This window comes from Chionomys nivalis, chromosome 25 (genome assembly GCF_950005125.1).
Source record: "Chionomys nivalis chromosome 25, mChiNiv1.1, whole genome shotgun sequence".
NCBI lineage: Eukaryota > Metazoa > Chordata > Mammalia > Rodentia > Cricetidae > Chionomys > Chionomys nivalis.
The window spans coordinates 19429892-19456608 of NC_080110.1; the positions used below are offsets into that span (position 1 = coordinate 19429892).

A 26717-nucleotide genomic window follows, 5' to 3' on the forward strand; every position below is an offset into this window, starting at 1 on the left:
TAAGGAGAAACTATTGGCAATCCAGAGATAATGTTGCCTTTGCCTTTAACAAGCCAAAAGCAACAAAACCCTTAGAGTCCTGCTCGAAAAGCAAGTTTTTAAGTGCTGGTAATAGGTGCCATGGCATAGATTCTTCCTATTTTCATATTAAGCAACTTGGAATTACTAGAAAATTTACAATCAAAAGGCTTTTCTTAAGGCTATCTCAAACTCTTGTTTCTGTGGGAAATCAGCTTCAGTTTGAATAATACTGTGGTAAAAACTCGTTTGGGTGGTTGGAGCTTAAGGCTTCACACTTTGTATCGGAACTTTAGAGTTTGTGACTCTTAACTTTACACCTTTTAGAACGACGTGGTATATTTTCCTTATATTGCTTCCTGCTTTTGTAAGTGATGACCATGTTAAGTTTCATTTAATCAAATTCACATATCACACTTGGCATTAAGCCTTTGTTTACAAAGCTGACTGGAAGGGTTGAAATGACTGACAATTGGCAGGACAGATCTGGAATTCAGAATGGCCCCCAGTGAAAAATACAGCCTGGTTTCTCTCATGTGGTGCAAACTTCATTTGCTTAAAGCGTAGTGTAACTAAAGATCAGAAAACATGGTCTTGAGAAGGAAAGCAACTTTGGCATTAAAAATTGTAATTGTATAAAATGGAAGAAAAATCTTAAAGAGTTTTCTTTCAAATGTCCCTGCAAGTTTTAATGTGAGATTGTTTCTGAAACACAGTTACTGTTTATCAGAATGCTTGGATAATGGTTCCTATCAGTACATTTTCTGAAACTGCTAAATAGAACCGTAAAGTTCCTTCTCTGTGGAGAATTGTATTGACTTGGAGAAGAAGGCAATTCCCACATTTTTTTAAAAAAATATTGCAATAGTAATTTAGACAGGAGAAAACACATGGAATTGGCTTTTAAAGACTTGTGTTTCACTTCTTTAAGAGGCTGGACCTACTGATAACTTCTGGACTGACTGAATTCAGTGCTTTGTTTGGTGAATGTACATACAGTCTTTATTGAGAATTTTGTTAGAGTTGGCAAGAACATGAGAAAGTTTCTGGGTTTAGGCCATTTGCATAGCTGATTTGGTGACCAGTCCTTGAATATTTTAATACTCCAAAGACCATAAAATAACTGAACTATTTGGCCAGCCTAGCCTCTCTGGAGTCTGTTCACATATTTGCTCACCTTTTTAGTTTGGCAGGAGAAAAGCTGCGGTACTTCCCAGCCCAGGGCTACACTAACTCTGGCCTTTTCCTTACCTTTCTGATGGAAGTGGTTGGTGGTTTAAGGTGTAGATGTCGGTCGGATGAGCTCTCATTGAAAGCAATGAAAGAAACTCCGCTGCTGTTTGGTACAGAAATGCCGACTGTACGGAGAGAAGGCAAGCCTCTGTCCTAGTCCCTGGAGTAGCCTTCGTCTTTCAGGTGTAGGGTACGGTTGTCTGACTTTTGTCCTGACCCGAGTCTCGATGCAGTTATTCACCTGCAGAGCTTTATTTATAGTGTGCGATGATACCTGTGTTTTAGCGTGCTTCGTGAACAGCTCAAGGTGGTCGTGTATAAGCTGCCCTACCCCGTCCTTACGACACCCCTAAAGTGCAGGAGTGCCAGTGTGTGGCTTAGCTTTTTTGTTTTAGCCACAAAATCTTAACTTTTTCTCTATGCCAGTGGTTTTCAAGTCAGTTTCCAGTTTCTGTTCTTTTAGAACATTCTTGCTCAACTTTCTGTTATAAAATGAATTATACCTATATATTGTAATTTTAATCAAAAGTCTATATCGTTAAGTAGGCGTGTCTGATCCGATCTGTTTATTTACCATAGGTTGACAGTGACTTTGTTTTCACAAAACATTTCTTTAAGGGACTCTTCCTGTTCAGAAAACTTTTTGGTAATTGAGTTATAATCTGTTTTTGTCACTTGTTTAGTTATTTTTTCATGTCTTGACATTATATGGAATCCTTTTTATGCAGTCTGAATATTCAGCTTTAGTTTTAAATCATCATGAATTTCAGATGAAAGTGCAGACTAAAACCCCGATCCTCACTAAGCACGACTTTTCGTTGACGCCTCTATTTCTGTTAATGATGTCAGCAATCTCAAGATAAAGTTGAACATTTTCGTCATAGTTTACTCTTGCTCCCAGTGTACATATGTCCAGGCAGTCACCTGTCCTTCACAATTACCTTCAAATTAATTTTTTTCCTTGCTAGTTTAAGTATCAAGCTGTTCCATGCACTTACATTTTTATCCTGGTATTATAGGAACAGTTTGTCTTCCCTTCTTTATATGTGCATGTATGTATGTATGTATGTATGTATGTATGTATGTATGTATGTGTGTGTATGGTTTAGTCCAGGATACATACAGATTTCAGATACTCTAACAGTGCTGTGTTGTGCCTAGTCCTCTTACTATAGGTTTGAAACATTGTCATTAGCCTATGCTTAGTAACTGAAATTGGTGAACATTTTTATTGGGACTGTATCTTTACATTTTTTTCAATGCTTTTAGTTATCTCTTTTCCTCTACTAGACTGTCCTTCCTTTCTATACCAGCCCACATTAGTTTTCTTCAAGGTTCCATCCTGCTGCCGACTAGAAGGGCTCTTTCTTTGTGTAACTGTGGTAGCAGAGACACATGCCCTCTTCTAGCGGATGCTCTGTACTTAGGCTCTGCCCGTCTTTGTTATTAAAGCTCTTCTTACTGGTAGTATTTGGAAGCGTGTTTCTCCAGACTTAAAGAATCAGGACCCGATATGTTTCCAGGGACTGACTCACTAAAAATTTTTATTGAATTGTATGCTGTATTTCTTTTCATGACTAAGTCTTATGGTTGGTTATTCGTATACTGTGAGCTATATCTTTGAAGCCTGCATATCCAGATTTTAAAACATTGGTTCAATATTATAAAATTTGTTGTTATGAAAAATTTTGTGATGGTTGTTTGGTACATTTCTTTTAATTGAGATTTAAAATATTTCTAAGTATGCTCCCTTTCTATTAAGAAGTCCAAAACCAGCCTCAAATTTGGTTGAGTGGTAGAAAATATATTCAGTTGAGCCATAAGAAACTAAGGTAGAGCCAGGTGGTGTTGGCACAGGCCTTTAATCCCAGCACTTGAGAGGCAAGGCAGGTAGATCTCTATGGGTTTGAGGCCAGCCTGGTCTACAAAGCGAGTTCTCAGGAGACAGGACAGGCTCCAAAGCTACACATAGAAACCCTGTCTTCAAGAAAAAAAGAAAGAAATAGAAGAAGCTGAGGTAGATTCTATAGTGAAATTCAATGTTAGACTGTAATTTTACAGTAATGCCTCCCTGTTTCCAACTAGACAGACTTGTAGATAAGCTTAATATTAAATCATTCTGCTCTTAAATACAAGTTTTATCAACTTGTAAGGGATCCATTGAAAGCGTCTATGTAAAATGCCGGACAGGTGTAGTGCAGTTTTCCCTAAGAGCAAGGTATTAGAGTACCAGAATCCGTTGAGTTTTGAATTGCTTGTCGTGTAATAGTTCAAGTGTTATGTACGTGTTTTAAGCTGAATACATTTATAGTTTTGTAACCTTTTCCTCTTCTATTTTTTCAGTGAAATGTTGGGTTTTGGATCAATTATAAAAAGTATTAAAATTTCTGTTAAAAATGTACATGAAGCCAAGTGGTGGTGGCACACGCCTTTAGTCTCAACACTCGGGAGGCAGAGGAGGTAGAGGCAGGTGGACCTTCGTGAGTTCCAGAGCAGCCTGGTCTACAAGAGCTAGTGCCAGGACAGGCTCCAAAACCACAGAGAAACCCTGTCTCGAAAAACAAAACAACAACAAAAAATATGCATGAAATCATTTTTCTGCATGCTTTCCTTTAGAAAAGCTATTCTACCTTATGCTGATGGCTCAATTAACTTTTTATTGAAATCCTCCAAAATCCATTTTTAAAATGTATTAAGCAAGTTGCCAAGCCCAGACCAGTCCCTTCCTTCACAGAAGTAAATGGACAATGTAGCCATATATGGGGTGTGCTGGTGCAGGCCGGCGAGCCGACACTGCTGCTGTGAGGGCGCTCTCTGCGCTTGCCGGCTCTCTGCTTCCTGGCAGCAGTTCTGTGGTCTGACTTTGAAGTGTCACAACCAAGACTATCTTTCCTGGGCTTTAGCGCCAGTGTGATTGCAAGCTGTGACTGAGCATTTTCTAGCGTAGCCAGGTAGGAGCACTGGGCAGAAGAGCAGGGGAAGCTTTTGTTAGTTCTCTTACCATGTTCTCCTCTATGTTCTCTTCAGTAAGAGAAACACATTCAGAGTCCAGATGATCTTGAAGAAAGAAAGGGCTTTTAGAAACCTTAATAGGCGTAAAGACAAAACATGATTAGATTGCTACTGTAGTAATAAATACCTTGTAAAGGCGCTGTTCTCATTGCTTTAGAGTCTGTTTAATAAGAGTCTTTTATTATACCTTTCTCTTGAAAGTTTGCTGGTTTCCATAATCACAGTGAAGAGATTTGGAGAGCTCTAGGAGTTCCTGGAAGTTTACTTTGTTAGGGTGGCATGTCCAGTAGCCATACTTACCAGCGTCTTAGAAACAGAGTAACTGTAACTCTCACAACTTCCTTCCTGTCCTCTAGGTGTCAGCACGAGGAATGGCAGAACTGGAATGCTAAAGCAGCTCCGAGTCCAGATCCCAAGCTTTAGTCTAGGTACCCACTTTTTAAAACAAAAACAAACAAAACAAGGTTTTTCTCTCTGTGTGTATTCCTGCCTGTCCCGGAGTTCACTATGTAGATGAGACGGGCCTCAAACTCACAGAGATCCTCTTGCCTCTGCCTCCTGAGTGCCCCGGTTAAAGGTGTGCCACCATACCCAGTGCCCTATTTTAAGTCTGAAGAAGAAACTCTTTTAAATCATTTTTGTGGTTGTATTGAATAGTATTTGAGAGTTTTCCCTGCACAGGTACATTTTTTAAAAACCTACTTTTGTTTCAAAGAACGTTTGAGATCTTTTGATGGTACTTAAAATTCAATAGTAATATATTTAAAATTAATCTAAAATTCAAAATTGCTCTAAATTTTAGGACTTGCCAAGATTGTTTTGCTGATCATTAATTAAAGAATACCTGATTGTGTGACTGCTTTGTTTAGTTTTTTATAATTTACGGAGGAAATTACTACAAAATACTCCTTTTTTTCCAGAATATAGAATTAGCTTTTCTTTTCATTTTTCTTCTAGTAACAATTTTATTACTACATTTAGTATGTACTTATTTCAGTGATTTTTATCCCTAAGTGTACATTCTTTTCTTGGAGACAAACCGCAGGCAAACTCATATCTGAGATACTAAAGACAATCTCAGCTAGACCTGGCTACATAAGCCTTTTATCCTCTGGAAGGCAGAGGCAGGCGGACCTCGGAGTTTCAGGATAGTCAGGGCTACATAGTGAGGTCCTGTGGTCAAAAGAAAAAATAATCTCAACTTGTCATCACTATGCAGCAGAATTTCTTCAGTTTACTTTGTAGACTGTGATCATTGATATTTTGAGCCAGGAGATGGGATATTACACAAAATGCTAATGTAGCTTCTGAGCTAGGAAAATTACTTTTACTCCTGCTTGATTTGCCTCTTGTTAATAGTAACATCAAGTTATATATTCCATGAAGTAATTTACAAAGTGTAGCCAAGTTGCCGTTCAGGTCTCAATTTGAAAAGAATAATTTTTTTTATTTTGATAAAAATATGAAATATGACTTCTTTATTGCCTGTTATTGATTCTCTGGATTTTATTTACATGAACATCTTTATTTCAGTAACTAAAAGTACATCTTTTTTTTTCCTTTGCTCCATCAGGGAATTTAAAACAAATAGTTAGATCACCTGGTAGCGTCATCATTTTATAAAGTAATGGAATATTTTAACAAAGAAGGATGTTGCATCAAAATAAAGGGCATTTGAGATTCAGTTGTCAGTCTAGTAAATTATCAAGAGATTGACACAGGTGTTCTCTGTGCTTTGGTGAAAGTACATTTGCAGCCAAGGCTGACCAGACCCATGACAATGTTATGTGTTCTGCTTTTACCAGGGCATGGTAGTACATGTTGTGGCATTCTGTATCATCAGAGTTTAAGCGCTGCAGCTCTTGGATACTTAATAGGAAACAAGAAGGAATTTTTCTGAAGGGATTGGGTAAATGGGTGAAAGCCTTTGGGACCATTGGTTCCATATTCCTGCTTCCATAAGTCTTTGTGCTTCTTGTTATCCTGTGGAATGTATCTCCCAGCTTATTTTTAGTAAGGCACAGCTCAAAGCACAGAGTGTGAGAGAGGTCGCGATCACTGGAGTACACAACGACTCTCTGCACTTTCTAAACCATATTTTTAGCATTCATATATTACCTGTTATTAAAAGTGTATCTTACCTTCAGACAAAATAGAAAATTCCTTTACATAGATATTTTTAATTTTTCTTTGTCTGCATTTTAATTCAGTAGGTATACAATTGGTATCTTTGTTTTTTTTTTTTAAAAAAACTAAATATTGCAATTTTAACAGTAGAATTAATAGGAAATGAACTGATAAGTTGTCTGGGCAACTATGACAGTATTTATAGTATTCAACATGTATCAGAGGCAGGGTGTTGTGGCACATACCTTTAATCCCAACACTTGGGAGGCAGAGGAGGCCTATCTCTGGGGAGTTTGAGACCAGCTTGGTGTACACATTGAGTCCCAGGACAGGCAGAGCTACAGTTGGAGCCCGTGTCTCAAATAAATAAATAAATAATTAAATAAATTTATGTTTAAGTAGATATTACTACTATAAAATAATCTGTATTTTAGATTTACTTCAAAATAGAATATATTGCTGATTATTAAAACAGGTCTAATTTTGCCAAATTGTGTAATTTATTTTAAAAATTAATATCTTTAAACAAATCCTTGGCATTCATTTAGGAAAGGGTTCCTTGGTAGCACACAATAAAAGCAGTACCTTCATTATAGTGATGCTAATTAGAGACTCTTTGTTGAATGTTTTCGTTATGGATCCCTCATATACACAATTTTCTGACCTCACTTGTGTTTTGGTTGCTTATCTTTCCATTGTTGTTCTGGCTAGCCATAAAAAGGCAGGCGTCACTTATGTCTTACTGCCCTCCGTGCCTGCTTGACTCAGATGTTCTCAGGGGTGGAGACATTCCACATTGTCATGTGTCATAATAGGCATTTCTGAAATGACATTCACTAGAACCATGGAAAGCAGTGAAAGCATTTCTCAGCTGTCACCATTTTAGTAATCTAAGTATGCTATGTGTATCGAGAGAAGAGAGTCCATGGAGAGAGCTTTACCTAATAGAAAGCTCTAGCTTGACTATTACCTCATATTGACTTGGTTGTGTTTTGGATTAATATAGTCTCCTAAAAGAATTCAAGACTGTTCAAGCTGTCGCGTTCTACAGTATTAGATAATAGAAAGTAGATTGGATTTGATGGGGTGTGAATTAATACCTTCTTCAAGTTTGGTAGCCATATAGGAAAGTATTTCTTCATGAACTAATTGTTGAAATACCCAAGTATGCGTGCACATTCATGAATTATCCTTATTGAGGTTTTATGTTTATAATATATAAAATAATATAATAAGTACATAAGATAATTTTGAAGGCTATATATCTTTCAAGATTATTTTAGGTGGAAATATCTGTGCTTTGGAACTTTTGTAGACCTCTTAGAGCATCAGCTCTAGGACATTTTTATGGATGTCCTCTCTATTAAAATATATCCAGGAAAGTTACATTTTGAAAATGCTGATTACTTGTAGTTGTATTTGGTGCATAGGTAGATTGTGATAATACGCATGGTATCATTAATAAATAACATGGGTAACTACATGTTTTCTACAAAGCTAATTTTAAAATATTGCTTGAGAATTTCATACACGCATAAGGTGTTTTGATCAAATGCATTTCTCCATTTTCTTTCATCTCCTCCTTTATCCCATCCCTATTCCTTCTCAATTTCATATTTTCTATTTTTGAAACCCACCAAGTCTGCTCAGTGTTGCCAATATAGGTGTGGTGGCCTCATCCCTAAACACCCCCAATTCTCTTTCCTCAAGCCACTACCAGTTGCCAGTAGCTCTTCAGCTAGAAGTGGGACCTGGTGACCCCCTCCCTCATCCACAAGCCTTTGTCTGGATTGATCTTGTATGGGCCATATGCATGCAGTGTAGCTTCCATGAGTTCATGTGTGCCACTGGCATGTCATAGCATGAAGACTCTGTCTCAGCATAGTCAGCCACTCCGGGTGCTTAGAATCTTTTCCCCTCCCCTTCTGCGCCTTGGGAGGAGGGAATTATGTCCCACCATAGTCTCTGCACCTTGACCTGCTGTGGGTTTCTCTATGAATTGCCATCTTTGCAGAAGGAGGGGTGAAAGGTGCACTCATCTATGGGTGAAAAGGTAAGTTGTTAGGAAGCTGTTAGTTATGTCCACTCAGCAGGATGAGAATACCAGGTTCTTCCTCAGGCCTATGACCTATCTAACTATGGATTCCTGGCACTGTTATATGGTACCAGGCATGAGTTGTACCTTGGGAAACAGACTACAAGCTTACTTTTAATTAGAACGTGATCATAACGAGGCTCTCTGAAATTTCAGTTCACATTTTTGACACTGGGTATAAGTTGTTTCAGAATTTCTCTTTAGTGAACCTAGTATATTTTGTTTGTGTTCTAGGTTTTCCATGACAAGTCATTGTTACACCTGACAGTTTGAATATTTGTGTATTTATGTTTTTGTTCCTAACAAAAGTTTTGATGCTGCTGTATCCAGACTTGGATGCTGTATTTTGTTATAAGCATGTTAATTAATCTGTGTAGTTTTTCTCAAAATTTTTAAACAGATCGCATGTTCAGCAATTTCTATATCCTTCCGAAGTACATTGGGCAGGCCACACAACAGCACAGCATCTATCTTTTCCTTGAAAATGTCTATTGCAGCTTTATTCCTTCAGCCAGCATTTTCACAGTCTGATCTCAGTGCATTTACCTTAGGTATGAAAAGCTATAAGTAATTATTAAGATTTCAATGCTTTCTGTGCTTTGTTTTTGTTGTTTACTTTTGAGGCAGGGTTTCATGTAGTCCAGGCTAGCCTTGAAGTCCTGATCCTCTTGCCTCAGACTCTATCTTCTTTTTATTTCTTAACACTGTTTATATTTATGCTTATTGTTATATATGCATATTATTGCAAATAGAAATGGCTCAGTAATTAAAACTGCATAGAAAAAAAATAGATGTTTAGTGCTAATCAAAGGACCAGGGTTGAAAATAGCCCCTTAAAAATCTACTAAACTCACTTTAAAAACAAGTATGTGATTACCTATATAGGATTATACTTAGTTTCTTAGTATATAATCTATTTTTAAGATTAAACATAACCTCTCTTAAGTAGTGTTGATACACAGTTTGCCTTTAATGACTTTATGGAATTTCATTTTGTGTATCTAAAATTATTTTTCTTTTTTCTTTTTTTTTTTTTTTTTTTTTTGGTTTTTCGAGACAGGGTTTCTCTGTGGTTTTGGAGCCTGTCCTGGAACTAGCTCTGTAGACCAGGCTGGTCTCAAACTCCCAGAGATCCACCTGCCTCTGCCTCCCAAGTGCTGGGATTAAAGGCGTGCGCCACCACCACCCGGCTAAATAATTTGATGAATGTCTACTATCTTTTCCACGTTTTCATGATGTAGCATGCAAATGTTAGACTATTTATGTTCATCTTAATTCGTTGTATTCTGTGAGTTGCTTCCAAAAAATGTCACCTAAAATTTTTATATTTTGTTCAGAACATATGAATTTATAAATTGCTTCCCAGAAATGTCACCTAAATTTTGTTTTGCTCAAATGTTGTGTTGCTTTTGTACTTGTTTATAGAAGACATTTTTCAGTGAAGCTTCTCATATGAAATATAGAAAACTGACCTTGAACAGACTACAAGATGACACATCTGTTAAACTCGTGCGATGATGTCATCCTCCATAAGTCACCCAAAGGAAAATTATTTTATTGTTTCGCTACTTTATGTGAATGTGTAAAATTTGTTGTATTCACTGAGAGAAATAGTTGGAAAAGAAACAGGATGAAAGTATTCTTCCTCACCTACCTCCTTTTTTTCCTATTGGTATGAATATGTATGTGTATGTATGCGTGTGTGTGTGTGAGAGAGACAGACAGACAGACAGAAAGAACGCGGGCATACACACCCGCAAATATACATGTAGAAGTCCAAGGATAGCTTTGAATGTTGGTGTTCACCTTCTACCTTGTTTGGGGTGGGGATTCTTGTTTTCCCAGTGAACACACCAAGCTAATTAAATCCCTGTGAGTTTCTAGGGATTCTTTTGTTTCTGCCTTCAGGTCCTCTTAGGAAGGAACACTGGTATTTCAGAGGCTCATGTTACATATCTGAGTTGCTCTTCTAGAGGACCAGAGTTCAATTCCCAAGGTCTACTTGGGAACTCAGAGCTGTCTGTAACTCCACTCCCAGGGTTCCTTTCTGGTCTCTACAGGCCCCAGGCAAACATTCATGCAGGCAAAACATCCATACACATAAAAACAAATTAACAATTAATTTAAAAAGAAGTACATCATTTTTTAAAGGATTTAATTTGATGTTTTAGAAATTTGCAGTGTATGTTATTAAAATGTTTACCTAATCTATATTTGTATAATGCCATTATCCACTTAAATTAGAGGTTAACTTCTTCATGCAACAAATATTTAGATCGTCATGTTTGACACTTTACTAATCATATAGAGTCTAGTGTGCTTTTCATTGACATTGTTAACAAATGATAACAGTTCAGTAACTGAAAAGGTGCAGGGTTAGATTATTCTTTTCAAGAAGGACTTAGGTCAGAAATATCAAAAAACTATTTGAGTAATAAATTTATAAGTTTATTTGATTTATGTCATAACCTGTTTCCTCTGGTTCTTCTCAGAGTTCTTGTTCATTTTCTTTCTGATGTGCTTTTTAAGGACAAATGTTCCTAAGACTCTTGTGCTTTTTTTTCTTTCTTAATGAAAAAAATGTAGTTCAGCTGTTTCCAGAAAATCTGAGCTCCTTTTTACATTACCCGTATCTTTTTTAGCGTCATCGTTCTTCAGCTTACAGAGCTAGAACTTTGATGGCCATCTTCTGTTTTCTCTTCTTCACCTCTTCCATACGGTTATCTTCCCCTGCAGTTTCAGGCCTGCAATATAGTCTGTTCCAATCTTAGGTAGGGTTTCTCTGGCTATGATAAACATCATTACCAAAAGATAAGGGAGGAGAGTAACTGTTTGACCTTCCGTTTGTTATATTGTCACTTAATAAAGCCCGGACAGGGACCTGGAAACACAAACTGCAACAGAAGCCATAGAGAAATGCTGCTTTTTGTCTTGCTCAGTTGACTTTCTTACAACACCAACACCACCTGCCCTGCCCAAAGGTCGTACTATCCACATTGGCATGGCCTCTCACATTTATTTACCACTAATTAAGAAATATAGCACAGGCTTGCCTATAGGCCAGTTCCTCAGTTAAAGGGTTCTTCCCCTAGCTTGTGTCAAGTGATATAAAACTAGCCAGCACAGTTCCAGAGGCTCTTAAGTCCTCAAAGATGTATTTTTGTAAAACAAATTCTAACAGTACTCTCTAATGAAATGAAGTTGCTTAGGCTTGAGGAAAATACAGTCAAACCCACAGTGAGTTATCCATTTCACAGCCTCTAGGACGGCAGTGATAGAAGCGGGTAGGGGCGTGCTGACTGGGTGTGTGCGAGTTGGAGGCCTCCTGCGCTGTTGGCAGTATGTAAAACATGTAGCCACTTTTTTAATTATTAAAATTTTATTTATTTGTGTAAGAGATTATGTAAAGACTAGAGCCTGCATGAAGGGAATAATTTTGTCTCTGTCTGTTGTGGGTTCTGGGAATCAAACTCAAGTTAGCAGACTTGCATCTTTCCTACTGAGCCATCTCAGCAGCTCCACTTTTAATACGATCTCATTTCTCTATATGGCTTAGCAGTATGTATGTGTGTATACAGTATGTATATATGTATGTATGTGTATATGTATATAGTATAATACATATTCTAGAATTCTATCTTGGTAAATGATTTTATTTTAAAGCAAAAATGTTTTTACTACTAAGAATTAAGGCATTGACAATTCTAACAATTCTAAACCTTAGACTAAACGTGGCATTATTCGGTGTAGTTAATAACAACCAAGTTGGCCTGTGTTGCTTTAGTATGGCTTGCTGTCTGCTAGAGTGTATAGGTAAGCATATGAGCAGTGCTAGATTTCTATCCGTTATGTGTAATGACCTGGAGTTGTTGTACTCCAGTGTGTTGTGAAAGCTTGTGGAGGCACATCCACACTAGAGTCAGGGCACCCCAGATTGTAAATGAGAGCAGTGTTTGGAACAGTCCTTCAGAGACAGAGAACAGCACATGCAGAGACCTGGTGGTGAACAGAAGTGAACAGTGTACCAAGAAAAGAAGAAAGCCAGAGGCAAGGGAATAATTTTCAAAGCTGACTAATCTATAAGAACTAACTATAGCTAGCAAACTTATAGCAATTGGGTTAGGAAATAGTTTGCTTAAAGATATAGTTGAGACAAGGAGTAGGTAGCTACTAAAGTAGTAGATTGTCCTGACAGATTTGTGTCAAAGATTTGTGTGGCCTGTATTCTGATGTGGTTTGCGTGTAATGAGGGTTCTATATCATGTGCTTACTGCTTGTCTAAAGAGGGGAGCATGAAACAAGAAGTGACAGGTGAGTGTGACCAGTGTTGTAAAGGGTACGTGGTTGGACGAGTGGAGATGAGCATTACATATGTTCCTAACTATATGCTATATATTGAATTAGGGGAGGGAAGTTGTACTTAGTCTATTCTCTGAGGCCTTTTCTGTCTGCTGGAAATTTGATAACCAAATAAAACAAAGTTCTAGAAAAACCACAAGAATCCATGTGCCTAAAATAAATGCTCTCTTTTTAACTCTTCCTGTACATTTCAGTTCTAGGATATCTTCTGAGTGCTGCGAGGTGTTGGGAGCAGGTGTTTGGGGATGTGGCTTGAGTGCATGCAGAAGTGTGGGAAGCGTAGTAGAGTGTGGTGATGTCAGGTCCTTCAGCTGAGAGGATGCACTGGGAAAGTGAGCTCAGAGGCGAGGAGGCGGGCCAAGAGGACAGTGCTGGGAGCATGGTAGGTTTTCCTGAGAATCATACACTTAGGAATTTCTCCAACTGCATGCAACTTCCCTCAGCTTCTAAGTTTACTCAATAGTGCTTTTAGGGAAGAGAAACATTTCCTATAGCAAAGAAAAAAAGCTAGTTAGGCTTTTCTTATGTGTAATATGTTGGTATGATTTTGTTCAGAATATTACTAGGCATGCTTTTGTTTTCTGAAGTTTTTCTTTTGACATTTTAATTTTTTGTTACACAGGTAATGAGAAAAACAGCTCTTAAACAGAATCTTGTGGGCTGTTTTAACCTGCAGTAAGTTCATTAGTTTTATCTCAACTTAAGTGGACCAGGAAGTAGTTATCTTATTGAATTATGACTTTTAATATGTAGTTTTCTCTTTTCTACCTACCTTTGACGTTTAATCGTGTGTGTGTGTGTGTGTGTGTGTGTAAAATGTGTGTGACATGAACTGATGGTTTGTAAGTTGCCCTTTCGAAAAACACTTTAATGTAAAAATGCTACTTGAAAGAGACAATATGTATGTTATACCATCTGGAGACAAGGCATTTGTATAGGATACAAATGTGAAAATCACTTTAGCTGGTTAACAGTGACTGAAATAGACATTTTAGATTATGCCATCTTTGAATGTTTTTTTTTTTAAAATAGTTTCTCTTGTTCGGACAAAGGAAAACATCTGGTAATATTTTGAGTGTTAGCTATAGATACTTGGACATAACTGAATATTGGTTTGCTAGTTTGTTAAGGGTTGGTGTTGATGGTACATGCTTGTTTCTGTATTGCACACTTCTCTTCACCCTGGGGAAGGATTGGTAATGTGATAGACACCTCAATAGAGTTTTTAAGTGATTTTTTTTTTTCGGAAGATAGCATTAGGTATATTTTGTAGCTATTGGCAAGTGGACCCTGAAAGTTCAGAACAAGTTGATTACTTAAAAAATGCACATTCTTTTCAGAGGACACCATATTTTCAAAGACAGCATTTGGACTCCAGCAGTTTGGACAGTTCCAGCAGGAAAGATGTAGACAAATAAAAAAGTCCAAAAGGCAATTTTTATACAGTGAACTTTTTTACTTTGTAAACTATGAATATAAAAAGTATTTGGTGATGAAGATCCATTTTAAGAATTAGTTGGAAAATGGCCACAAATTTTTAAAATTTTTTGGGAATATTATGCCCAGAATGATTGTTGGGAAATAGTTTTGAAGCTGGCGAAAGAAAATGCTGGCTGAGTTCAGGTCCTGAGTTCAGATACCCATGTGGCAGCTTGGTGCAGCCCTGGCACAGGGGAGGCAGGGACCCGAGGATCCTGGGTCTTACAGCCAGTCCTGTAGGCTCCAGGTCTTACAGCCAGCCCAGCCAGCCCAGCCAGTCCTGTAGGCTCCAGGTTCCAGGGAAAGATTTTGTCTTGAAAATCAAGTAGAGAGCTACTGAACTGTTGAAGAAGAAATTCTGTGTCAACTTCTGGCCTCCACACATATGTGTGCACAACATATGAACATGTATACACCACACACACAAAGACTGAAAGAATGATGTTGAAACCCACAAAAGAGAGAGTTGTGTGAGAGCCCTTCACTGAGAGACTGAGCAGTTAGTGGTTGATGGGAAGGTTGCCATTTTCTCCAGTGGTGGTGTTCCTAACAGATTTTCTACACTCTAGATAGGTAACCCCATCTTTGCTTGTGCAAGCAACCACTGATTAAACTCAGTGGGTCCTACTCCAAAGGGACATAAAAAGTAGGGAAGAGGGGCTTCATCAAGAGAGGGAGAGAGACAGGATAATAAAGGGTAAAGATGGTGAAATTCATTACATATGTGTATAAAATTGCCAGAGAATAAAAAATAAGTTGCAAATTAGAGCAAGAATAGGAAGAAGGCAATAGAATGGCATTTATATGTATAATTTTATATGTATATTTATTTTAAATGGCTTGTAAATTCTAATATCCACTGTAATGGTAATTTTGGAAGAAATTTTATTGGTTACTAGATGTCCATTTGAGTTGTTGACTTTTTTGTTTGTTTTTGAAACAGGTAGCTTTGGAGCCTGTCTTGGAAGTAGCTCTTGTAGACCGGGCTGGCCTCTTTTATATTTGTGTGTGTGTGTGTGTGTGCGTGTGTGTGTGTGTTTATGTCACAGTGCACCTTTAGAGGTTGGGAGTGGGTTCTCTTCTTCCATTGTGTGGGTTCTAAGGGTCTAAGTTGCAGCTTAGGGGTAAGTGACTTTACCCACAGAGCCATCTCACTGGTCTGTCTTGACAAGATTTATAAATTCAAATGAGAACAATATTGCCAACTAAGTATGGTTTGAGATCTAGTACAGGATTTGGGTAAATTCATATTGCCTTTGTGGTTACCATGACTAAGGTCTGTCACAGCTATTAGCCAGGCCCAGGTGGACTAGCACCTGGCTGATTCACTGTGGGTATGTTAGTCTGTTGATGGGTGGTTGTGTGTCAATCCAGACTCCTTGATTCTTCCTTTTGACCCTGTCCTCGCTGGCATGTTAGTCAGCACAGCTCAGGGACATTTAAAAGCATATAGAAGTGGGTTTTAATAATAAGATGAAAGATGATGGTATTGACATAAAATTGCATTTCTAAATTGCCATATGTAGGTAGAAATCCTCGACAGACATGAGAAGCAAGTGTGTGCAGAGATGGAGGCTAGCCCAGGTTGCCTTTCCTTTTTTGCTTTCCACCTTAATTTTTGAGACAGTCTCTCTAAATCCAGAAGTCACTGCTTAACTTAACTAGATAACCAGTGAGCTCTGGGCGACCTGTTAGCACAGTCTTTTTAAGACAGCTCATATAGAGCCTTTCTCATTCTATAAACTTTTCTGCTTAACCTCACCTGGGAAAAATACATTTGTCAGTGTAAAAAGTTGTTATTTTTTTATTTTTATGAATGTGGTATTGAAGCTAGACTTCATTTGAGTTGTCAAGTTTTCAATTATAACAGGTTCTTGCATTCTTAAACAAATGGGAAAATTGATAGCTGCATCTTTAGAGGGACCTGCTTAAAATAATGGGTAATAGACAGTTGTATATTAATGTTTGTGTGTATCACAAATGTGTACATGTTGTTGAAGGCAGTTGCATTTGTTTCCATCCCTTGTGTAAGGATTATTTCATTATCCCAGTGAACAGAGTGAGGTACATTGTGACGATTGTATTGCGGAGCTGAGATATGAACGTAGTGATTAAATACTACTGGACTTAGACTTTTCTATAGTGGCTCTCGACTATTTGAACCAGATTCTATCACTGTGGTAACCTCAGGAATCCCTGGGGCTTAATTATAGACAGTTGATAGGCCAGAGTTGGTCCGTTATCTCCTGAAACTGAACCAAAGAACTCTTGAAGAAACTGCTAAACGGAGCCAGAGGACTCTCAAGGCACAGCTTGTCCTTTGCTGTCCTGAACCTCTTAGTTTATGCTGTTAGGTGGTACTGGACAAGAACTAGGGGGTCCCTTGCTGTACAGTTAGTTTTTATAATAGCCCTCCTTCTCCCTTTAACCTCAACAGTGTTAACACACAACGATCAAGGTGCAGCATAGAACTAACAAGGCATAGGCTCTGCTAAGACGTTTCTGTTCCCAGAGGACATTGTGTAGGCTTTAGGGAAAGTGCCCTTTCACTTCCAATGTATGTACCTGCTTTCCGCTAACATTTGCTTTTACGTTCTGTCGGTTTTTCCATTACTAAAGCTTGGTTGTTATTTTTGGATGATCTGATTCCAAGCTTAGAACTTCTACGTTTTACATGACTGGGGATGACAGGGAGATAAAAACAAAATCTAGACAGCAAGAAAAGCAAGCAGTTCTGAGTTTCGGCAAAAAAAAAAAAAAACAAGCTTTTTTCTATTATTAACTGTTCTTTTCCTATTTTGGAATAAAGTGGAACTAAAGCCTGGTTTAGGTAAGGTAGTTATCAGAGACAGTTATAGTAGTACACTCTTGGAATATAGGAAATAACTAAGCATGTAGCTTTGGCTATTACTTGTTGAAAGTAGAAATGAATTTTCAGGAAAGACACTTTAATTACTCTGAAGACACTGCAAGACTTTGTATTGTTTGGAGAAAGCTTTTTATTGGAAAACCAATTATGGGTTAGTATTATAACTATTGTTAAAACTCCTCATTAAACACTGAGAGCTATTTAAATTGTTTTCTTTTTATCTTTTTATATTTATGTATTTTTTTATATGTATGTTTCTGCACCATGTGAGTGCCTGCAGATGCCAGAAGATGGAGAGGGTGTTGGTTCCCTAAGAATTGAAGTTACAGATGATTGTGAGCTGTCGTGTGGGTGCTGGACATCAGATCCAATTTCTGCTACTAACCACTGAACCATCTATCCAGGCCTTTGGATATGTTTTTATGAAGAAGAATTCTGTTCTCTCAGAAATTTACAGTAGCCAGTAGTAGTCTGGTTTCTTTTTAGGTTGATAATGGAGTTCACGCCATTAAAAATGCTATGAAAGTTGTATTAATTTTCTTGTATTTTAAAGACTTATCTATCTTTTTAGATAGTAGTAAAATTAGGGGAAGTCTACCGTTAGTAGAAGTTCATGGTAGAAAGAATGCTTACCCTTCTTTCTAGGTGTGTGCAGTTATCATTGTCTTATTTTTAATCTTCTCTGAAAGAAATAGCAATATTTGATTTAATTTTTTTGCTTTACTTAACCTTTTAAAAATTTTTCTTTTTATTTATGCGTGTGTGTGCACTGCATGTGCAGATGGGGGCCACAGAGGGATATTGGATGTCCTGGGACTGGAATTCCAAACAGTTGTGAGCCCACCTAATGTGGGCGCTGAGGCTGAGCCATCTCTCCAGCCCCTGACTTGATGTTTTTCATTAAAGTTGGCTAAGTATCTCTTTTTTTCTCACCTTTTTTTTTGCCTCATTTTTTTCACCCTACCTTGAAGGTAGCTCTAAAGTTTAATATTATTTTTTAGTTATCTTATTGTTGAGAAAGTAGCAAATTAGTTCTCTAAAACTAAGGGAAGGATATGACTTGATGTTAAGGATCATTTGGGGTAATTTTAAAAACTTTTTAAATTAGAGTTTTTAAGTTACATATATAATATAGTTTTATTTTACATACTTGAATTTATGTGGGTGTTTTGCCTGTGTGCATGTATGTGCACCATGTGCATGCCTGGTACCTGTGGAGGTCAGAAGAAGCATTGGGTCCCCTGGAACTGAAGTCACACATAGTTGTAGGATGCTATGCTGGTGCTGGCCAGAAACTGAACACATGTCCTTCACAAGAGCTCTTAATTGCTGAGCCATCTTCCCAGCCCCCAGTATGGGGTAATTTCATCAAAAGACGTTTTAATTTTCTTCTGTGTATCTTTTACTCAGGGGCTTTATTGTGGGTGGCAGTCATAGTCTTTAGCCCTCCCTGCCTTTTATACTAAAGTACCCATTGACCTGCGGCAGGAAAGCCAGAGCTGTTACAACCTCATTGCTTGTTACTGAAATCCACTTTAAAATTTAGTCACATGTTAATCTCTAGGAACTTATTTTAATGATTTGAAAAAGTGTGATCAGTCTTATATACATTAAACTGTGAAAGACTGTAGCCTTTTCCCATACATTAATATAGACATATTTTCATGCAGCCCACTGTCCTGTTTCTGAGTGTGTTGTGTATATCTTTATATAATTTGTATATGTTATATAATTTATGTATTTCTGATTATGGTGTAGAATTTACCTCAGTGAATAGTTGATTTTCTTCATTGTTATCATTAAAAAGCTTCAGTATTTTAAAAATTTTATACCTATAGTTCTGTTCCAGGTTTCATTCTTTCTAACTTGTTTATTTAAACAATTGTTCACTTTCATACCAAAAATTTGGTGAACATTTTGATACAGAGGGATGTTTTCAGTAAGAAATAACTTTTTTAATTCTCTGGACTGATTTTTATTTATTTTTGTCATGGTGAAGGAAATGTTTAATCCCTGGAGCAATTCTAGATTGCCCAAAGGGTCATACCACTCTAAGTTCCCATTAGCAATAGTAGTCTGTTTTGCCATGTTCTTGATTTGTGCTGAGTATGGAGATGGGGATGATTTTTAGTATTTAACCTGCTGTAAGTAGAGTATGTCAAAAAATTTAATGGTATCAATTTATTCCACAAACTTGATGGGGGTTTGGCATAAGTACTGACAGGGATTGGTCAGCTACATGGTAAAAATTATATAGCGTGGATTTTATTTCCTTGGTTGGCTTTTTCACGAGTAGGATCCTCTGTAGTAGCCAGGCTGACTTCAAACTTACACAGTTGTCCTCCCTTTGCTGCCCAGAGTGCTAGGATCATAGCCACCACATAGCTTTTATTTAACTTTAAAATTAAAGCTCTCGTTTAAAAGTTGTGTTATGATCATGATAGCTATGAAAATTTTCCTTCACGGATGGCCACCATTTTTCTGTTTTGTGTAATCAATCTAAGTAGTTGCTTCTGCCAAGAGGCTTATCTTAATTGGATTCTGATCAACATACATCTACTGTGTCTAGCAGTTCTGTGGTTATCTTCCTGATTGTCTTCCACTAAAATAGAAGTTCCTTGAATCTTGTCTTCACGGTGTTAGTACCGAACACAGCCCCTAAAATATTGATCACTAAACATGCACAAACTGTTTAAAGATAGGAAGGAGCCTCTTCATAATGAGTCATTTCAAAGACTTCATATTTAAGACTTAAAATGGAATTGGACATTTAAAAATTGCTTAAAGGGGATCTCTAGAAAGATGGTTCAGCAGCTAAGAGCAGTGGCTGCCCTTTGAGAGACCTTGGGTTTGAGTTCCTGAATCTACATGGAGGTTCATAACATAACCTTCTGTAACCCAGGTCCAGGAGATCTGACACCCTCTTCTGGCCTCTACAAGTACTAGGCATGCATGTGGTACACAGACATACATGCAAGCAAAATACCCATACATAGACAATTAAATACTTAAAATAAATACAAAAGTAATTCTCCTCACTTATTTGATATGCAGATAGACAGCCAGATAAGCAGCAAACTAAGACGTTTTAACAGACAGATGACCCTGTACGCTGGCACCTAGCAGTTCTGAAGATTGAGCCTATTTGGTTCAGCATTGCTGACTATTTAGAAATACTCTCCTATTGAAATTCAGTGTACTCACCCAGAAGCCACATGTTTTGGGGTTTTTATTGCTGTGAAGAGACACCATGAGTATGGCAAATCCTGCAAAGAAAACATTTAACTGTGGTGGTGTCTTACAGCTACCGTCATGGCAGGGAACATGACAGCATGCAGACCGACTTGGTGCTAGAGCAGCTGAGATTCATACATCTTTCAGGAAACAGGAAGTCAGTTCACACACTGGGCAGTATCCTGAGCATAGGAAACCTTAAAGCCCACCCCCACAGTGACAAACAAGGCCACACCTCCTAATAGTGCCACTCCCTATGTGATTATGTGGGTCAGTTACATTCAAACTACCACACCATGTCCTTAAGTTAAAGGGAATGATTATACACACCATGCAAGGATTCCTCCTGGAAAATATTTCTGAGACCTGATTCTCTAGGAAGGATATGTTAATGCTGTGCCTGGCCTTTTAAAAGCTGTGCTTGTAAGACACTCTATTGCTAAAGATTTAAGTACATTACCATTAGTTGACAGCACACTTAGGAAACTGTGTATATTCACTGAAATTGTGGTAGGTACTGAGAGTCATCAGAAATCCTGGACATTCTTATGTACAGCCTCTATTCATTTTCTTAGGTTTTTATAATGTAGATGGATGGTGGATGGATGGATATGACACCATTGTAAAAATCCATAATGATATTTAGGGAAAGGAATCAATCAGCTTAAGAATAGAAAAAGTAAGAAAGTTTTCCCGAATATTTCAGTTAAACTAACAATTTGCTTCATTTACAAACCCCTTCAGTGTAGCTTTTGCAGAAGGAAATGGCCACTGTGACTTACACATAAGTAACAGCATGCAGAATGACAGAAGGTGCAGTGCAGGGCCAGTTGTCCCCACCAGGGAAGAGTGCAGTCTAATCCAAAGGCTAACGTGACCAAACCTGTCAGGTGTTGGCTTACTGCTGTGGATGACATTGTGAGTTGGTACAATGACTTAGGAGAATGTCAGGGAGTTTCTTAAGAGTCATTGTACATCACAGAATTCCAATTTTTATGTTTACCCAAGACACCAAGATAGTGTTTAGGATTTATTATTTTTATTTTATGTGTATGGTATTTTGCCTGTATGTGTTTGTACACCATTTGTGTGCCTGGTGCCAGTGCGACGCAGACGAGGGCCTTATCCACCACCTACTCATGAAAACATGAAAAGTAGGAAGCATTATTCAGGCCTCTTTTTCTTTTCATTTCCAATTCAGGGTGTATGTTTTACTAATTGAGATTTTGGGGAGGAAAATATATGAACACAATTGGTCAGGTGGATAGACAAATGGCTGTTTCTTAATTTCAGATCCATGTCTTTGCTTTTGTCTGAGAATATTTACAAATAGATTTACTGTCATGGACAAATGAGGAGGGACCCGGGTGGTTCTAATAAAAATGTCATGTTTGTAGTGGGAAGGGACGGGTCTCAGCAAAATGACGTCCCTGACTGACCCCTACATGTAAAGTGATGTCAACATTTCTTTTCATTTGTATTCTGCCCAAAGCATACATAAAGAAGTCTAAGTTTATGTTGGCATTTATTTAAATAATATAATGAGATTATTTCAGCCAGTTTTAAGAGAATTTTTAAGAGCCCTGTATTTTACTCATATTTGAAAAGTCTGTTGTGCAGGCTAAATTTGGGGTTCCTCACATGGTGGGTGAAGTCAGTCACAACTGCCCTCTCCTCTTCTGTATGCTTAATTCTTTTCTAGTCATTGCTCTCCTGTCTTAACTCATGACCATTTGACAATAGTAAATGTTCAGGATCTGATACACTTCTCTTTCCTTCCTCCTTTAACCTCTGCCATCTTACTGTTTAAAACTTTACATTGTGTTTCCTAGAAGCCCCAGGACTGCTTAGGCCACTGCCCATTTTCTGAGCTCCTCAAAGAAGTATGGTAGTTGCCATGCTAGAGAAAAATATTCCTTCGTTTGGAAATATCAGTTACAATTTGTCTTTTTACGTCCATCAAATGCTTAAGGAAATGGTTGGTGCCCAATAATTTTTGAAAAGAGGTAAACAGTGGAGCAGTGTGGTGAAGGGCAGTAAAGTAAAACAGGAAAAAAAGAAAAGAAAAACGTTTTTGGTCTTTTGAAGGATTTTTCAGGAAGAAATGACTTATTACAATAAAAAGAGAAAAATAGCTTTTGAACTCACCTGCATATCTTATTTATGCTTTCATAGTAACATGAGTAGCTGCTTCAGATAAGACTTTATTTTTATTAGCTGTAACTTTATTGAGTTTTAGACATTATTGAGTTTGTAAAATGGCCTTCTTATATTTCCTTTCCCCTCTTTTTTTGTCCCAGTGTACATAAGTATGTAAAATTGTAAATAAGTTATAAGCAATGCAGGGTGTACATGCGTGTAATCCTAGTTTACAAGTGACTGAGGCAGGAGGATCATGAATTGAAATCTAGTATGGGCTACAGAGTAAGACCCTGTCAGAGACAGGGCAATGGGGTCCCTGCGTTTTCTTTGAGCTTTCGCTGTTTTGGTTTTGTTTTCTCTCATAGGAGTTCTGAAATCCGCTGTATGAATTGCTTCATGTGGGTTTCTAAATCACCTCCATACAAAGAAAGCAAGATTAATGCTTTTGTTAGTTTATTTTTTTCAGTAGTGGTCAGTTTTGCTATTCTTTGTTTATTCCCTTTAGACTGTATACACTGTAATTCCTCTAGTAATTTTCTTCCAGTGTTGGACACTTTGTGACCTGAAATATAAGTGTGTGTGGGGAGGCATTACTACAGAACTGAAAAAGAACTGCACAGCACAGATAGCCTCACCTATTCTTATGTACTGTTACTTTAGTCTGCTTTTTTTTATTTTTTAATGTTTGGTAAATTAAGAGCCATAAAGTAGAATGGAAAGTAAGATGCTGTGAGTTTGTATTAAAAGGTAGTAGCTGAAAGCAAGCTCGAAAATAGCAAACCCTGTTAACAGAAAGCGTGTTTTCCAAGAAACATGATCGGGACCATTTTAACTATATAAGTGTAAACTTTTGAATCCTTATAGAAGCATACACCAGTGATACAGTAACATCAGAGATGATCTTTGATGCCAGAGTGAATTAATAGAGAAAAGGTAAATCCATTTTGGTGTTTAACCTGAGAAAGGAGTAGGAAATAGAAGAGGAAGATTTGCACCAGAGGAACCTGAACTAATCCGTATATACTCAGCTTTGTACACTGAGTTTGTTTCGTTTGTTGGCTTGTTTGTTTTCAGTTGCATTTTTGAGATTGTCATAAATCCTAGGATAAAATATATGCGCTCTCTCATGGTCATTTGGTACCAATGTTCTTGTGTTTTCAGGTTTTTAAGTTTGACTTTAACCCTCTGCTCTTTCTTCCTTGGGAATCCCAGAACCTTATATGGTCAAGACTTAGCTTTCAGACTTTCAGTAAAATGCAAGGCACCATTCCAAAAGAAAAAAAATGCAGGCTGGCTTTTACTTTGTCTTCAGTGTTTTTGGCTGCTTCTATTACCACAGTAGCTGAATTACTAAGAACCTTATGTGCTGCATTAGTTGTCGTTTTGCTAAGGGAAAATTCCTTTTGTGGTGGTATTTCTATACTAGAATTAACATTAACAAATGGTACATGGCAGTGGGAATATAATTTGATTTTAAAAAATAAATTGCAAAGCAGTTCTGGTTGTTTTATCTTGCCGTAAATACAAGGGCTATGCAGTCTCTGATGTGTCACACCTAAGAAATACAGAATTTGTTGGTGGTACAGTGTTATCGAAACTGGAAATAGAAATTGCTACTTGAGGGTCTTTCCGCCGTGGTATTGCTGCTGTCTGAACAGAGGACACGTGAAAGGGTATGAGCAGCCAGAAACCTAGCCAGCATGCTGTTGGATAACTTCTTTCAACTTCACTGCTTCTTATTCACATCTAGCAGAATTATCATTTTCCCTTAATAAAATGAGTTTTCTGGGTGATTGTTAGTATCACGTAATTATACCTTTAACTATAAGGCAGCTTGATATTTTGTTGACAATCCTGTCGGTTTACAGTACCATTTAGGAAAAGGGAAGCTTATTTTCTGTCATAGTAAGTCAGTCTGTGACATACAATTTCTGTGATATTGCTGAACAAGATTGCCATCTTATATACTGAGTCCTACTGGTGAAGCTGCATCATTCTGTAGGCTCCTCCTACAGAATTCAGTACTTGGATACCGTCTCATGTGATCTAGATACTGTCAGGACAGTGACAACTAAGGTAGGGCCTTTGTTTTGAGGGTTCCTTGTATAGTAGAGACTGACAAGGGAGAAGAAGAATATAGAAATGGCAGAGAGAAGTAAATAATTACAGCACTGTTTTAAGTGTGTTAGGACAGGTATGTTCATAATGTCACAGAAAACAGTCATTCAATCCCAGAAACATTTATACAAGCTGGAGAAGATGTTGAAATAAATGCTGAGGTCTAAGAGAAGGTGAAATCGGGCAATTTGGAGTGTACGCCAGTGCCTTAACTATTGCCTAGTGACCCCAAGAATGTCCATCCATTGTCTTCCTCCAAGAGCTACCAAGTTCTAAACTACACTCGTTCTTAGGACCGAAATGATTGGAAGTTCTGGGTAGCAGATCCCCCGCCCCGTCCCCCTCAACTGTTTTCTCCCTTGAACTTCCAATTAGAGGAATTTGTAGGAAAGAGAATTACCTTAATCTTGGAAGGCAGTGACTGTGGTCAGCACACCTTGTAAAGGCCTACCACACTGAGGACCAGTCCCCAACAGGAACTCCTGAGGAAGATGCTCAGACTCTAGCCAAACTGGAACAGAACCTAAGAATGTGCTTTTGTGTTTCCAGCATGGGATTTTGTTTCATTTAAGAACTTTAGTTATCTAAACAGAATTTTATAATGTCTGACTTTCTAACAGAGAAACCTATGCATGTGCTAAACCTTTTAATGGGAGACTGCTTCCATAAATATACAAACTGTAATTTTACTTAATTATTGAATGTGTAGTTGGATAATAACTTCTGTGTGGTCAGTGGTTTATAAAATTTGTATGCAAAGTTTCTCTTCCCCATGTTGAATTTTAATGAACTATTGATTATTATCTGTATCAGAGATTCAGACTTGACAGTGCAGTGTTCAGCTTATTCATTGTATAGTAATACAGATAAGATTCTAGGGAGTGGTGTTTCTGAATTCATTTATAGGTACTCTTATGTGTGATGGACCAAGCTAAAGCTTAATCATTTTTAGCATTGATCTAGATTCTGTAATTGATGCTAAAATACAGCAGTAATTCCTATTAAATATTGGTTATCCATAATTGCCATCAGTCAGGAAACATTTCAGGATCTTTCTATAGAAACCCTTTTGGTGTACTCTTTGTACCCTTTTGGTGTACTCTTTGTAACTTTTTTTTTCTGACAAGGTAACATGGAGCCCAGAGTAGTTTCAAACTTACCATGTAGCAGAAGATGACTTTGAATTCCTAATCTCTCTGCCTCCATTTCCAAGTGATACCGAATTACAGGTGTCTATTTCCAGGCCTTGCTATTTTCTGTATAGCCAAACTATTTCCTTTAACATTAAGAAGATATAGTAAGGAAACATTGTAATAGGACAGATTTTACCATGAAGGAGTTCCAAAGGGCTTTATTTAGCCTCCCAAACTATGAGGGTATAGCTAGAAAAAAATGCCAAGCACCAGGTCCTAGCAAATTGTCTAAAGAATATAAACCAGCAGAAACACAGGATATATAGTTTTCCAGTTCATCTTCTGAGTTTTTGAGACAGTCTGGTACAGCCCATATTGACCTCAGACTCGCTGAGTAAGTATCGCTGAGTTCCTGACTTTTCTCACCTCCGTCTCTCAAGGATGGGGGGGATGCGCCACCACATGGGCTTGCCTCATGGTTCATTGTATGTGGGGTCATGTTGGCTCATTTGAGTGAGGAACTCTTACATTGCTGAGGAAAATAGAAAGAAGGTGCCACTCATTATATTACCATAAAAGCCTTTCCTTCCTATGAGTTTCTACCACCTTATATGGCCTCCAGTTGCTCTAGCTATATCCTACTGTAATGGTATTTTTCTCAGGCAGAAATAACTGTGTATAATTACTTTGTTTTTATTTTTAACACTGGTTAGAAACTTTACTCATGTTTATACGTATGCTTTTCACTTGATAAAATATCCATAAATTTATTCCATATTTCTCCATAAATTAGTTCTTCATTGATGACAATTAGGCTATGTTCTAGTTTGATTCTCTGTTGGTTGTGATAAATACCATGAAAAAGCAACTTGGGGAGGAAAAGGTTTATTTGCCTTAC

At 37.6% G+C, this 26717-nt stretch overlaps 1 protein-coding gene across 8 annotated transcripts in view; it reads left to right on the forward strand.

Moving 5' to 3' along the window:
* Positions 1–26717, forward strand: part of Ppp1r12a (protein phosphatase 1 regulatory subunit 12A) — a 115671-nt gene that overhangs the window by 1410 nt on the left and 87544 nt on the right. The window lies entirely within an intron of this gene.